The 15,368-nt window shown below is 34.6% G+C and overlaps 4 non-coding genes across 4 annotated transcripts; all 4 read left to right on the top strand.

Moving 5' to 3' along the window:
* Positions 1 to 2,420: 2,420 nt before the first annotated feature.
* On the top strand, positions 2,421 to 2,502 carry TRNAL-AAG (transfer RNA leucine (anticodon AAG)). Its single transcript has one exon. It is a non-coding gene; the product is annotated as a tRNA-Leu (tRNA).
* A 956-nt stretch (positions 2,503 to 3,458) lies between these two features.
* Positions 3,459 to 3,540, top strand: TRNAL-UAG (transfer RNA leucine (anticodon UAG)). The gene has a single exon. It is a non-coding gene; the product is annotated as a tRNA-Leu (tRNA).
* Positions 3,541 to 11,520: 7,980 nt separating this feature from the next.
* TRNAL-AAG (transfer RNA leucine (anticodon AAG)) lies at positions 11,521 to 11,602 on the top strand. The gene has a single exon. It is a non-coding gene; the product is annotated as a tRNA-Leu (tRNA).
* A 956-nt stretch (positions 11,603 to 12,558) lies between these two features.
* Positions 12,559 to 12,640, top strand: TRNAL-UAG (transfer RNA leucine (anticodon UAG)). The gene has a single exon. It is a non-coding gene; the product is annotated as a tRNA-Leu (tRNA).
* Positions 12,641 to 15,368: the final 2,728 nt, after the last annotated feature.

Here is a 15,368-nt window from a genome sequence, read left to right as displayed (position 1 = left end):
TTTATCTTATTCTTATAATTATGCTAACATGCAAAATTAGCATATGCTTTAAACCCACTGCTGCCAGTATTATGAGATCTTGAAATGTTTTTGTACTTATTCTTATGATTTTGCTAACATGCAAATTAGCATGTGATTTAATCTTCTTTTGTATTTGCATGATTTTCCAGTTTTCAGTTCAGATAAAGACTGTTGAAAGAATCCTTGCTTTTTTCTAATGTTTAGAGACATGCCCATTCAAATCCCACTGCTGCCATTATTATGAGGTTTTGAGAACCCTTTGATCTAATTCTTATGATTTTGTATTTTCATGAGTGTGTTAATTTCTGTTTAGGAAGAGACAGTTGAAAGAATCTTTGATTTTTCCTATTGTTAAGAGACTTACCCATATTCCAACAGACTTGTGAGTTCAAATCCCACTGCTGCCACTAGTATGAGTTCTTTTAAACCTTTTTATCTCATTCTTATAATTATGCTAACATGCAAAATTAGCTTATGCTTTAATCTCACTGCTGCCAGTATAATGAGAACTTGAAATGTTTTTGTACTTATTCTTATGATTTTGCTAGCATGCAAATTCGCATGTGATATAATCTTCTTTTGTATTTGTATGATTTAGCAGTTTTCAGTTAAGATAAAGACCGTTGATAGAATCTTTGTTTTTGCCTAATGTTTAGAGACATGCCCATTTTCCAAAATGTACTAATTTTAAATGTTGTCAAATGTACTTCACTTTCTCTAAGGAAGCTTAATTAACCGTGCTGTTTAAGGTAGCATGGCCGAGTGGTCTAAGGCGCTGGATTAAGGCTCCAGTCTGTTCGGAGGCGTGGGTTCAAATCCCACTGCTGCCAACATATTGAGGTTTTGAAAACCTTTTCAGCTTATATTTATGATTTTGCTAATAGAAAAATTAGCATATTTTTGTATGAGTGCGTGCTTTGCTTTTTTGGAAAAGACAAAAGATAGAATCATTGCTTTTTCCTTTTTGTTTAGAGACCTATCCATTTTCCACAATGCAGAAGTTTAAAATGTAGTCAGATACACTAAACTTACGCTAAGGAAGCTCTTTTAATGATGCATTACGTAGCATGGCCGAGCGGTCTAAGGCGCTGGATTAAGGCTCTCAGTCTCTTCGGAGGCGTGGGTTCAAATCCCACTGCTGCCAGTATTATGAGGTTTTGAGAACCCTTTGATCTAATTCTGAGGATTTTGTATTTCCATGAGTGTGTGCATTTCTGTTTTGGAAAAGACAGTTTTAGACTTTAGTTTAGAGACTTACCTAAATTTTAACAGACTTGTGGGTTCAAATGCCACTAGTATGAGTTCTTTTAAACCTTTTTATCTTATTCTTATAATTATGCTAACATGCAAAATTAGCATATGCTTTAAACCCACTGCTGCCAGTATTATGAGATCTTGAAATGTTTTTGTACTTATTCTTATGATTTTGCTAACATGCAAATTAGCATGTGATTTAATCTTCTTTTGTATTTGCATGATTTTGCAGTTTTCAGTTCAGATAAAGACTGTTGATAGAATCCTTGCTTTTTTCTAATGTTTAGAGACATGCCCATTCAAATCCCACTGCTGCCATTATTATGAGGTTTTGAGAACCCTTTGATCTAATTCTTATGATTTTGTATTTTCATGAGTGTGTTAATTTCTGTTTAGGAAAAGACAGTTGAAAGAATCATTGATTTTTCCTATTGTTAAGAGACTTACCCATATTCCAACAGACTTGTGAGTTCAAATCCCACTGCTGCCACTAGTATGAGTTCTTTTAAACCATTTTATCTCATTCTTATAATTATGCTAACATGCAAAATTAGCATATGCTTTAATCTCACTGCTGCCAGTATTATGAGATCTTGAAATGTTTTTGTACTTATTCTTATGATTTTGCTAGCATGCAAATTAGCATGTGATATAATCTTCTTTTGTATTTGTATGATTTAGCAGTTTTCAGTTAAGATAAAGACCGTTGATAGAATCTTTGTTTTTTGCCTAATGTTTAGAGACATGCCCATTTTCCAAAATGTACTAATTTTAAATGTTGTCAAATGTACTTCACTTTCTCTAAGGAAGCTTAATTAATCATGCTGTTTAAGGTAGCATGGCCGAGTAGTCTAAGGCGCTGGGTTTAGGCTCCAGTCTCTTTGGAGGCGTGGGTTCAAATCCCACTGCTGCCAACATATTGAGGTTTTGAAAACCTTTTCAGCTTATATTTATGATTTTGCTAACAGAAAAATTAGCATATTTTTGTATGAGTGCGTGCTTTGCTTTTTTGGAAAAGACAAAAGATAGAATCATTGCTTTTTCCTTTTTGTTTAGAGACCTATCCATTTTCCACAATGCACAAGTATAAAATGTAGTCAGATACACTAAAGTTACTCTCAGGAAGCTCTTTTAATGATGCATTAGGTAGCATGGCCGAGCGGTCTAAGGCGCTGGATTAAGGCTCCAGTCTCTTCGGAGGCGTGGGTTCAAATCCCACTGCTGCCAGTATTATGAGGTTTTGAGAACCCTTTGATCTAATTCTGATTATTTTGTATTTCCATGAGTGTGTGCATTTCTGTTTTGGAAAAGACAGTTGAAAGAATCATTGATTGTTCCTATTGTTTAGAGACTTACCTAAATTTTAACAGACTTGTGGGTTCAAATGCCACTAGTATGAGTTCTTTTAAACCTTTTTATCTTATTCTTATAATTATGCTAACATGCAAAATTAGCATATGCTTTAAACCCACTGCTGCCAGTATTATGAGATCTTGAAATGTTTTTGTACTTATTCTTATGATTTTGCTAACATGCAAATTAGCATGTGATTTAATCTTCTTTTGTATTTGCATGATTTTCCAGTTTTCAGTTCAGATAAAGACTGTTGAAAGAATCCTTGCTTTTTTCTAATGTTTAGAGACATGCCCATTCAAATCCCACTGCTGCCATTATTATGAGGTTTTGAGAACCCTTTGATCTAATTCTTATGATTTTGTATTTTCATGAGGGTGTTAATTTCTGTTTAGGAAAAGACAGTTGAGAGAATCATTGATTTTTCCTATTGTTAAGAGACTTACCCATATTCCAACAGACTTGTGAGTTCAAATCCCACTGCTGCCACTAGTATGAGTTCTTTTAAACCTTTTTATCTCATTCTTATAATTATGCTAACATGCAAAATTAGCATATGCTTTAATCTCACTGCTGCCAGTATTATGAGATCTTGAAATGTTTTTGTACTTATTCTTATGATTTTGCTAGCATGCAAATTAGCATGTGATTTAATCTTCTTTTGTATTTGCATGATTTTGCAGTTTTCAGTTCAGATAAAGACTGTTGAAAGAATCCTTGCTTTTTTCTAATGTTTAGAGACATGCCTATTTTCCAAAATGTACTAATTTTAAATGTTGTCAAATGTACTTCACTTTCTCTAAGGAAGCTTAATTAACCATGCTGTTTAGGGTAGCATGGCCGAGTGGTCTAAGGCGCTGGATTTAGGCTCCAGTTTCTTTGGAGGCGTGGGTTCAAATCCCACTGCTGCCAACATATTGAGGTTTTGAAAACCTTTTCAGCTTATATTTATGATTTTGCTAACAGAAAAATTAGCATATTTTTGTATGAGTGCGTGCTTTGCTTTTTTGGAAAAGACAAAAGATAGAATCATTGCTTTTTCCTTTTTGTTTAGAGACCTATCCATTTTCCACAATGCACAAGTTTAAAATGTAGTCAGATACACTAAACTTACTCTAAGGAAGCTCTTTTAATGATGCATTAGGTAGCATGGCCGAGCGGTCTAAGGCGCTGGATTAAGGCTCCAGTCTCTTAGGAGGCGTGGGTTCAAATCACACTGCTGCCAGTATTATGAGGTTTTGAGAACCCTTTGGTCTAATTCTGAGTATTTTGTATTTCCATGAGTGTGTGCATTTCTGTTTTGGAAAAGACAGTTGAAAGAATCATTGATTGTTCCTATTGTTTAGAGACTTACCTAAATTTTAACAGACTTGTGGGTTCAAATGCCACTAGTATGAGTTCTTTTAAACCTTTTTATCTTATTCTTATAATTATGCTAACATGCAAAATTAGCATATGCTTTAAACCCACTGCTGCCAGTATTATGAGATCTTGAAATGTTTTTGTACTTATTCTTATGATTTTGCTAACATGCAAATTAGCATGTGATTTAATCTTCTTTTGTATTTGCATGATTTTCCAGTTTTCAGTTCAGATAAAGACTGTTGAAAGAATCCTTGCTTTTTTCTAATGTTTAGAGACATGCCCATTCAAATCCCACTGCTGCCATTATTATGAGGTTTTGAGAACCCTTTGATCTAATTCTTATGATTTTGTATTTTCATGAGTGTGTTAATTTCTGTTTAGGAAGAGACAGTTGAAAGAATCTTTGATTTTTCCTATTGTTAAGAGACTTACCCATATTCCAACAGACTTGTGAGTTCAAATCCCACTGCTGCCACTAGTATGAGTTCTTTTAAACCTTTTTATCTCATTCTTATAATTATGCTAACATGCAAAATTAGCTTATGCTTTAATCTCACTGCTGCCAGTATAATGAGATCTTGAAATGTTTTTGTACTTATTCTTATGATTTTGCTAGCATGCAAATTAGCATGTGATATAATCTTCTTTTGTATTTGTATGATTTAGCAGTTTTCAGTTAAGATAAAGACCGTTGATAGAATCTTTGTTTTTGCCTAATGTTTAGAGACATGCCCATTTTCCAAAATGTACTAATTTTAAATGTTGTCAAATGTACTTCACTTTCTCTAAGGAAGCTTAATTAACCATGCTGTTTAAGGTAGCATGGCCGAGTGGTCTAAGGCGCTGGATTAAGGCTCCAGTCTGTTCGGAGGCGTGGGTTCAAATCCCACTGCTGCCAACATATTGAGGTTTTGAAAACCTTTTCAGCTTATATTTATGATTTTGCTAATAGAAAAATTAGCATATTTTTGTATGAGTGCGTGCTTTGCTTTTTTGGAAAAGACAAAAGATAGAATCATTGCTTTTTCCTTTTTGTTTAGAGACCTATCCATTTTCCACAATGCACAAGTTTAAAATGTAGTCAGATACACTAAACTTACTCTAAGGAAGCTCTTTTAATGATGCATTATGTAGCATGGCCGAGCGGTCTAAGGCGCTGGATTAAGGCTCCAGTCTCTTCGGAGGCGTGGGTTCAAATCCCACTGCTGCCAGTATTATGATGTTTTGAGAACCCTTTGATCTAATTCTGAGGATTTTGTATTTCCATTAGTGTGTGCATTTCTGTTTTGGAAAAGACAGTTTTCGACTTTAGTTTAGAGACTTACCTAAATTTTAACAGACTTGTGGGTTCAAATGCCACTAGTATGAGTTCTTTTAAACCTTTTTATCTTATTCTTATAATTATGCTAACATGCAAAATTAGCATATGCTTTAAACCCACTGCTGCCAGTATTATGAGATCTTGAAATGTTTTTGTACTTATTCTTATGATTTTGCTAACATGCAAATTAGCATGTGATTTAATCTTCTTTTGTATTTGCATGATTTTCCAGTTTTCAGTTCAGATAAAGACTGTTGAAAGAATCCTTGCTTTTTTCTAATGTTTAGAGACATGCCCATTCAAATGCCACTGCTGCCATTATTATGAGGTTTTGAGAACCCTTTGATCTAATTCTTATGATTTTGTATTTTCATGAGTGTGTTAATTTCTGTTTAGGAAGAGACAGTTGAAAGAATCTTTGATTTTTCCTATTGTTAAGAGACTTACCCATATTCCAACAGACTTGTGAGTTCAAATCCCACTGCTGCCACTAGTATGAGTTCTTTTAAACCTTTTTATCTTATTCTTATAATTATGCTAACATGCAAAATTAGCATATGCTTTAAACCCACTGCTGCCAGTATTATGAGATCTTGAAATGTTTTTGTACTTATTCTTATGATTTTGCTAGCATGCAAATTAGCATGTGATTTAATCTTCTTTTGTATTTGCATGATTTTGCAGTTTTCAGTTCAGATAAAGACTGTTGAAAGAATCCTTGCTTTTTTCTAATGTTTAGAGACATGCCTATTTTCCAAAATGTACTAATTTTAAATGTTGTCAAATGTACTTCACTTTCTCTAAGGAAGCTTAATTAACCATGCTGTTTAGGGTAGCATGGCCGAGTGGTCTAAGGTGCTGGATTTAGGCTCCAGTCTCTTTGGAGGCGTGGGTTCAAATCCCACTGCTGCCAACATATTGAGGTTTTGAAAACCTTTTCAGCTTATATTTATGATTTTGCTAACAGAAAAATTAGCATATTTTTGTATGAGTGCGTGCTTTGCTTTTTTGGAAAAGACAAAAGATAGAATCATTGCTTTTTCCTTTTTGTTTAGAGACCTATCCATTTTCCACAATGCACAAGTTTAAAATGTAGTCAGATACACTAAACTTACTCTAAGGAAGCTCTTTTAATGATGCATTAGGTAGCATGGCCAAGCGGTCTAAGGTGCTGGATTAAGGCTCCAGTCTCTTTGGAGGCGTGGGTTCAAATCCCACTGCTGCCAGTATTATGAGGTTTTGAGAACCCTTTGATCTAATTCTGAGGATTTTGTATTTCCATGAGTGTGTGCATTTCTGTTTTGGAAAAGACAGTTTTAGACTTTAGTTTAGAGACTTACCTAAATTTTTTACAGACTTGTGGGTTCAAATGCCACTAGTATGAGTTCTTTTAAACCTTTTTATCTTATTCTTATAATTATGCTAACATGCAAAATTAGCATATGCTTTAAACCCACTGCTGCCAGTATTATGAGATCTTGAAATGTTTTTGTACTTATTCTTATGATTTTGCTAACATGCAAATTAGCATGTGATTTAATCTTCTTTTGTATTTGCATGATTTTCCAGTTTTCAGTTCAGATAAAGACTGTTGAAAGAATCCTTGCTTTTTTCTAATGTTTAGAGACATGCCCATTCAAATCCCACTGCTGCCATTATTATGAGGTTTTGAGAGCCCTTTGATCTAATTCTTATGATTTTGTATTTTCATGAGTGTGTTAATTTCTGTTTAGGAAAAGACAGTTGAAAGAATCATTGATTTTTCCTATTGTTAAGAGACTTACCCATACTCCAACAGACTTGTGAGTTCAAATCCCACTGCTGCCACTAGTATGAGTTCTTTTAAACCTTTTTATCTCATTCTTATAATTATGCTAACATGCAAAATTAGCTTATGCTTTAATCTCACTGCTGCCAGTATAATGAGATCTTGAAATGTTTTTGTACTTATTCTTATGATTTTGCTAGCATGCAAATTAGCATGTGATATAATCTTCTTTTGTATTTGTATGATTTAGCAGTTTTCAGTTAAGATAAAGACCGTTGATAGAATCTTTGTTTTTGCCTAATGTTTAGAGACATGCCCATTTTCCAAAATGTACTAATTTTAAATGTTGTCAAATGTACTTCACTTTCTCTAAGGAAGCTTAATTAACCATGCTGTTTAAGGTAGCATGGCCGAGTGGTCTAAGGCGCTGAATTAAGGCTCCAGTCTGTTCGGAGGCGTGGGTTCAAATCACACTGCTGCCAGTATTATGAGGTTTTGAGAACCCTTTGATCTAATTCTGAGTATTTTGTATTTCCATGAGTGTGTGCATTTCTGTTTTGGAAAAGACAGTTGAAAGAATCATTGATTGTTCCTATTGTTTAGAGACTTACCTAAATTTTAACAGACTTGTGGGTTCAAATGCCACTAGTATGAGTTCTTTTAAACCTTTTTATCTTATTCTTATAATTATGCTAACATGCAAAATTAGCATATGCTTTAAACCCACTGCTGCCAGTATTATGAGATCTTGAAATGTTTTTGTACTTATTCTTATGATTTTGCTAACATGCAAATTAGCATGTGATTTAATCTTCTTTTGTATTTGCATGATTTTCCAGTTTTCAGTTCAGATAAAGACTGTTGAAAGAATCCTTGCTTTTTTCTAATGTTTAGAGACATGCCCATTCAAATCCCACTGCTGCCATTATTATGAGGTTTTGAGAACCCTTTGATCTAATTCTTATGATTTTGTATTTTCATGAGTGTGTTAATTTCTGTTTAGGAAGAGACAGTTGAAAGAATCTTTGATTTTTCCTATTGTTAAGAGACTTACCCATATTCCAACAGACTTGTGAGTTCAAATCCCACTGCTGCCACTAGTATGAGTTCTTTTAAACCTTTTTATCTCATTCTTATAATTATGCTAACATGCAAAATTAGCTTATGCTTTAATCTCACTGCTGCCAGTATAATGAGATCTTGAAATGTTTTTGTACTTATTCTTATGATTTTGCTAGCATGCAAATTAGCATGTGATATAATCTTCTTTTGTATTTGTATGATTTAGCAGTTTTCAGTTAAGATAAAGACCGTTGATAGAATCTTTGTTTTTGCCTAATGTTTAGAGACATGCCCATTTTCCAAAATGTACTAATTTTAAATGTTGTCAAATGTACTTCACTTTCTCTAAGGAAGCTTAATTAACCATGCTGTTTAAGGTAGCATGGCCGAGTGGTCTAAGGCGCTGGATTAAGGCTCCAGTCTGTTCGGAGGCGTGGGTTCAAATCCCACTGCTGCCAACATATTGAGGTTTTGAAAACCTTTTCAGCTTATATTTATGATTTTGCTAACAGAAAAATTAGCATATTTTTGTATGAGTGCGTGCTTTGCTTTTTTGGAAAAGACAAAAGATAGAATCATTGCTTTTTCCTTTTTGTTTAGAGACCTATCCATTTTCCACAATGCACAAGTTTAAAATGTAGTCAGATACACTAAACTTACTCTAAGGAAGCTCTTTTAATGATGCATTAGGTAGCATGGCCGAGCGGTCTAAGGCGCTGGATTAAGGCTCCAGTCTCTTAGGAGGCGTGGGTTCAAATCACACTGCTGCCAGTATTATGAGGTTTTGAGAACCCTTTGATCTAATTCTGAGTATTTTGTATTTCCATGAGTGTGTGCATTTCTGTTTTGGAAAAGACAGTTGAAAGAATCATTGATTGTTCCTATTGTTTAGAGACTTACCTAAATTTTAACAGACTTGTGGGTTCAAATGCCACTAGTATGAGTTCTTTTAAACCTTTTTATCTTATTCTTATAATTATGCTAACATGCAAAATTAGCATATGCTTTAAACCCACTGCTGCCAGTATTATGAGATCTTGAAATGTTTTTGTACTTATTCTTATGATTTTGCTAACATGCAAATTAGCATGTGATTTAATCTTCTTTTGTATTTGCATGATTTTCCAGTTTTCAGTTCAGATAAAGACTGTTGAAAGAATCCTTGCTTTTTTCTAATGTTTAGAGACATGCCCATTCAAATCCCACTGCTGCCATTATTATGAGGTTTTGAGAACCCTTTGATCTAATTCTTATGATTTTGTATTTTCATGAGTGTGTTAATTTCTGTTTAGGAAGAGACAGTTGAAAGAATCTTTGATTTTTCCTATTGTTAAGAGACTTACCCATATTCCAACAGACTTGTGAGTTCAAATCCCACTGCTGCCACTAGTATGAGTTCTTTTAAACCTTTTTATCTCATTCTTATAATTATGCTAACATGCAAAATTAGCTTATGCTTTAATCTCACTGCTGCCAGTATAATGAGATCTTGAAATGTTTTTGTACTTATTCTTATGATTTTGCTAGCATGCAAATTAGCATGTGATATAATCTTCTTTTGTATTTGTATGATTTAGCAGTTTTCAGTTAAGATAAAGACCGTTGATAGAATCTTTGTTTTTGCCTAATGTTTAGAGACATGCCCATTTTCCAAAATGTACTAATTTTAAATGTTGTCAAATGTACTTCACTTTCTCTAAGGAAGCTTAATTAACCATGCTGTTTAAGGTAGCATGGCCGAGTGGTCTAAGGCGCTGGATTAAGGCTCCAGTCTGTTCGGAGGCGTGGGTTCAAATCCCACTGCTGCCAACATATTGAGGTTTTGAAAACCTTTTCAGCTTATATTTATGATTTTGCTAATAGAAAAATTAGCATATTTTTGTATGAGTGCGTGCTTTGCTTTTTTGGAAAAGACAAAAGATAGAATCATTGCTTTTTCCTTTTTGTTTAGAGACCTATCCATTTTCCACAATGCACAAGTTTAAAATGTAGTCAGATACACTAAACTTACTCTAAGGAAGCTCTTTTAATGATGCATTATGTAGCATGGCTGAGCGGTCTAAGGCGCTGGATTAAGGCTCCAGTCTCTTCGGAGGCTTGGGTTCAAATCCCACTGCTGCCAGTATTATGATGTTTTGAGAACCCTTTGATCTAATTCTGAGGATTTTGTATTTCCATTAGTGTGTGCATTTCTGTTTTGGAAAAGACAGTTTTCGACTTTAGTTTAGAGACTTACCTAAATTTTAACAGACTTGTGGGTTCAAATGCCACTAGTATGAGTTCTTTTAAACCTTTTTATCTTATTCTTATAATTATGCTAACATGCAAAATTAGCATATGCTTTAAACCCACTGCTGCCAGTATTATGAGATCTTGAAATGTTTTTGTACTTATTCTTATGATTTTGCTAACATGCAAATTAGCATGTGATTTAATCTTCTTTTGTATTTGCATGATTTTCCAGTTTTCAGTTCAGATAAAGACTGTTGAAAGAATCCTTGCTTTTTTCTAATGTTTAGAGACATGCCCATTCAAATGCCACTGCTGCCATTATTATGAGGTTTTGAGAACCCTTTGATCTAATTCTTATGATTTTGTATTTTCATGAGTGTGTTAATTTCTGTTTAGGAAGAGACAGTTGAAAGAATCTTTGATTTTTCCTATTGTTAAGAGACTTACCCATATTCCAACAGACTTGTGAGTTCAAATCCCACTGCTGCCACTAGTATGAGTTCTTTTAAACCTTTTTATCTCATTCTTATAATTATGCTAACATGCAAAATTAGCATATGCTTTAATCTCACTGCTGCCAGTATAATGAGATCTTGAAATGTTTTTGTACTTATTCTTATGATTTTGCTAGCATGCAAATTAGCATGTGATATAATCTTCTTTTGTATTTGTATGATTTAGCAGTTTTCAGTTAAGATAAAGACCGTTGATAGAATCTTTGTTTTTGCCTAATGTTTAGAGACATGCCCATTTTCCAAAATGTACTAATTTTAAATGTTGTCAAATGTATTTCACTTTCTCTAAGGAAGCTTAATTAACCATACTGATTAAGGTAGCATGGCCGAGTGGTCTAAGGCGCTGGATTTAGGCTCCAGTCTCTTTGGAGGCGTGGGTTCAAATCCCCCTGCTGCCAACATATTGAGGTTTTGAAAACCTTTTCAGCTTATATTTATGATTTTGCTAATAGAAAAATTAGCATATTTTTGTATGAGTGCGTGCTTTGCTTTTTTGGAAAAGACAAAAGATAGAATCATTGCTTTTTCCTTTTTGTTTAGAGACCTATCCATTTTCCACAATGCACAAGTTTAAAATGTAGTCAGATACACTAAACTTACTCTAAGGAAGCTCTTTTAATGACGCATTAGGTAGCATGGCCGAGCGGTCTAAGGCGCTGGATTAAGGCTCCAGTCTCTTTGGAGGCGTGGGTTCAAATCCCACTGCTGCCAGTATTATGAGGTTTTGAGAACCCTTTGATCTAATTCTGAGTATTTTGTATTTCCATGAGTGTGTGCATTTCTGATTTGGAAAAGACAGTTGAAAGAATCATTGATTGTTCCTATTGTTTAGAGACTTACCTAAATTTTAACAGACTTGTGGGTTCAAATGCCACTAGTATGAGTTCTTTTAAACCTTTTTATCTTATTCTTATAATTATGCTAACATGCAAAATTAGCATATGCTTTAAACCCACTGCTGCCAGTATTATGAGATCTTGAAATGTTTTTGTACTTATTCTTATGATTTTGCTAACATGCAAATTAGCATGTGATTTAATCTTCTTTTGTATTTGCATGATTTTCCAGTTTTCAGTTCAGATAAAGGCTGTTGAAAGAATCCTTGCTTTTTTCTAATGTTTAGAGACATGCCCATTCAAATCCCACTGCTGCCATTATTATGAGGTTTTGAGAACCCTTTGATCTAATTCTTATGATTTTGTATTTTCATGAGTGTGTTAATTTCTGTTTAGGAAGAGACAGTTGAAAGAATCTTTGATTTTTCCTATTGTTAAGAGACTTACCCATATTCCAACAGACTTGTGAGTTCAAATCCCCCTGCTGCCACTAGTATGAGTTCTTTTAAACCTTTTTATCTCATTCTTATAATTATGCTAACATGCAAAATTAGCATATGCTTTAATCTCACTGCTGCCAGTATAATGAGATCTTGAAATGTTTTTGTACTTATTCTTATGATTTTGCTAGCATGCAAATTAGCATGTGATATAATCTTCTTTTGTATTTGTATCATTTAGCAGTTTTCAGTTAAGATAAAGACCGTTGATAGAATCTTTGTTTTTGCCTAATGTTTAGAGACATGCCCATTTTCCAAAATGTACTAATTTTAAATGTTGTCAAATGTACTTCACTTTCTCTAAGGAAGCTTAATTAACCATACTGTTTAAGGTAGCATGGCCGAGTGGTCTAAGGCGCTGGATTTAGGCTCCAGTCTCTTTGGAGGCGTGGGTTCAAATCCCACTGCTGCCAACATATTGAGGTTTTGAAAACCTTTTCAGCTTATATTTATGATTTTGCTAATAGAAAAATTAGCATATTTTTGTATGAGTGTGTGCTTTGCTTTTTTGGAAAAGACAAAAGATAGAATCATTGCTTTTTCCTTTTTGTTTAGAGACCTATCCATTTTCCACAATGCACAAGTTTAAAATGTAGTCAGATACACTAAACTTACTCTAAGGAAGCTTAATTATCCATGCTGTTTAAGGTAGCATGGCTGAGTGGTCTAAGGCGCTGGATTTAGGCTCCAGTCTCTTTGGAGGCGTGGTTTCAAATCCCACTGCTGCCAGTATTATGAGGTTTTGAGAACCCTTTGATCTAATTCTGAGGATTTTGTATTTCCATGAGTGTGTGCATTTCTGTTTTGGAAAAGACAGTTGAAAGAATCATTGATTGTTCCTATTGTTTAGAGACTTACCTAAATTTTAACAGACTTGTGGGTTCAAATGCCACTAGTATGAGTTCTTTTAAACCTTTTTATCTTATTCTTATAATAATGCTAACATGCAAAATTAGCATATGCTTTAAACCCACTGCTGCCAGTATTATGAGATCTTGAAATGTTTTTGTACTTATTCTTATGATTTTGCTAACATGCAAATTAGCATGTGATTTAATCTTCTTTTGTATTTGCATGATTTTGCAGTTTTCAGTTCAGATAAAGACTGTTGATAGAATCCTTGCTTTTTTCTAATGTTTAGAGACATGCCCATTCAAATCCCACTGCTGCCAGTATTATGAGGTTTTGAGAACCCTTTGATCTAATTCTTATGATTTTGTATTTTCATGAGTGTGTTAATTTCTGTTTAGGAAAAGACAGTTGAAATAATCATTGATTTTTCCTATTGTTAAGAGACTTACCCATATTCCAACAGACTTGTGAGTTCAAATCCCACTGCTGCCACTAGTATGAGTTCTCTTAAACCTTTTTATCTCATTCTTATAATTATGCTAACATGCAAAATTAGCATATGCTTTAATCTCACTGCTGCCAGTATTATGAGATCTTGAAATGTTTTTGTACTTATTCTTATGATTTTGCTAGCATGCAAATTAGCATGTGATATAATCTTCTTTTGTATTTGTATGATTTAGCAGTTTTCAGTTAAGATAACGACCGTTGATAGAATCTTTGTTTTTGCCTAATGTTTAGAGACATGCCCATTTTCCAAAATGTACTAATTTTAAATGTTGTCAAATGTACTTCACTTTCTCTAAGGAAGCTTAATTATCCATGCTGTTAAAGGTAGCATGGCTGAGTGGTCTAAGGCACTGGATTTAGGCTCCAGTCTCTTTGGAGGCGTGGGTTCAAATCCCACTGCTGCCAACATATTGAGGTTTTGAAAACCTTTTCAGCTTATATTTATGATTTTTGCTAACAGAAAAATTAGCATATTTTTGTATGAGTGCGTGCTTTGCTTTTTTGGAAAAGACAAAAGATAGAATCATTGCTTTTTCCTTTTTGTTTAGAGACCTATCCATTTTCCACAATGCACAAGTTTAAAATGTAGTCAGATACACTAAACTTACTCTAAGGAAGCTCTTTTAATGATGCATTAGAAAGACTGCCCCGACACAGAGAATTAGACCAATAAGAAGGTGACAGGGAATAATTATCATAAAATTAATTTTTATTTGATAACAATAGTGACAAACATCAAAACTTAATATTAAAAATGTATATATTATCTAATGATATAGTACAATGCAACACTGTGCACAAATTGAGCCGCTTTATAATAAGGCAAGCCAATTTATATAGAGATAAAGAGCAATCAATGGCATAATAAATCCAAAAATCATGTGCAGGACAACAGTCAAATTTAATACAAACACAAAAACAGTGTATATAATATGTAATAATATATATAAAAATTAATATAAATTGTGCTATATGTAAAAACCAGTATCCACCACTAGGTGGTGCAAGAGACCCAATCCAACAAAGATGTGGTAGAAAAAGTGCTATGTGCAATGACTGCTGACCGACACAAGGGGCATCTAGGTTCAAAGGCCCAGAGAAAGTGCTCCGTGCTATATAAATATATAAGTATGCCAGATTACTTACAAATTACCAGGGATGATTACAGGGCTGCCAGCGGCTCAATGTGCACCCCGACGCGCGTTTCGGACATCCAGTCCTTCGTCAGGGGGTATTCTAATTGCATGATCGGGGGGTTTAAATATCTTATGGAGGTGCCAATGTCAGCGCCCAGCGCATGGACGGCGCATGCGCCGCCCGAACAACCCGGAAGTCCGGGACGCCGCATCACGCGTCCGGACGCACTTGATGGTACATGGTGTTGCCAAGGACACCGAAATTCAGGAGCAGGAAATACCCAGAAAAAATTCTTACAATGGAAAAACAGAGGGCACTTGAACGCCCTCCTAGTAGATCCAGCGTTTCTAAACCCGAACGGGTTCCTTTCGTACACACACACCACCCCGTCATGCCACTAATCTATAAAACCATCAACAAGCACTGGCCTCTCCTTTCAGAAGCCTACCCACAAGTAGCATCCTTCCAAACACCAGCACTGATGTGCAAACGCAGACCTAGGAACTACAAAGACTCCCTGGTCAGGGCCGACATTGGCAGTCTCACTAAACAACCTATACAACAATTCCTGAGCTCGCAGCGAATGGGTACATTCCCATGCTTGAATTGCGCATGTTGTGCCAATGTAATTAGATCCAGTGA

Source organism: Ranitomeya variabilis, chromosome 5 (assembly GCF_051348905.1).
Source record: "Ranitomeya variabilis isolate aRanVar5 chromosome 5, aRanVar5.hap1, whole genome shotgun sequence".
In the NCBI taxonomy this organism is placed as follows: Eukaryota; Metazoa; Chordata; class Amphibia; order Anura; family Dendrobatidae; genus Ranitomeya; species Ranitomeya variabilis.
Note: the sequence above shows the minus strand (reverse complement) of the source record. Positions and strands in the feature narration are given on the sequence as shown.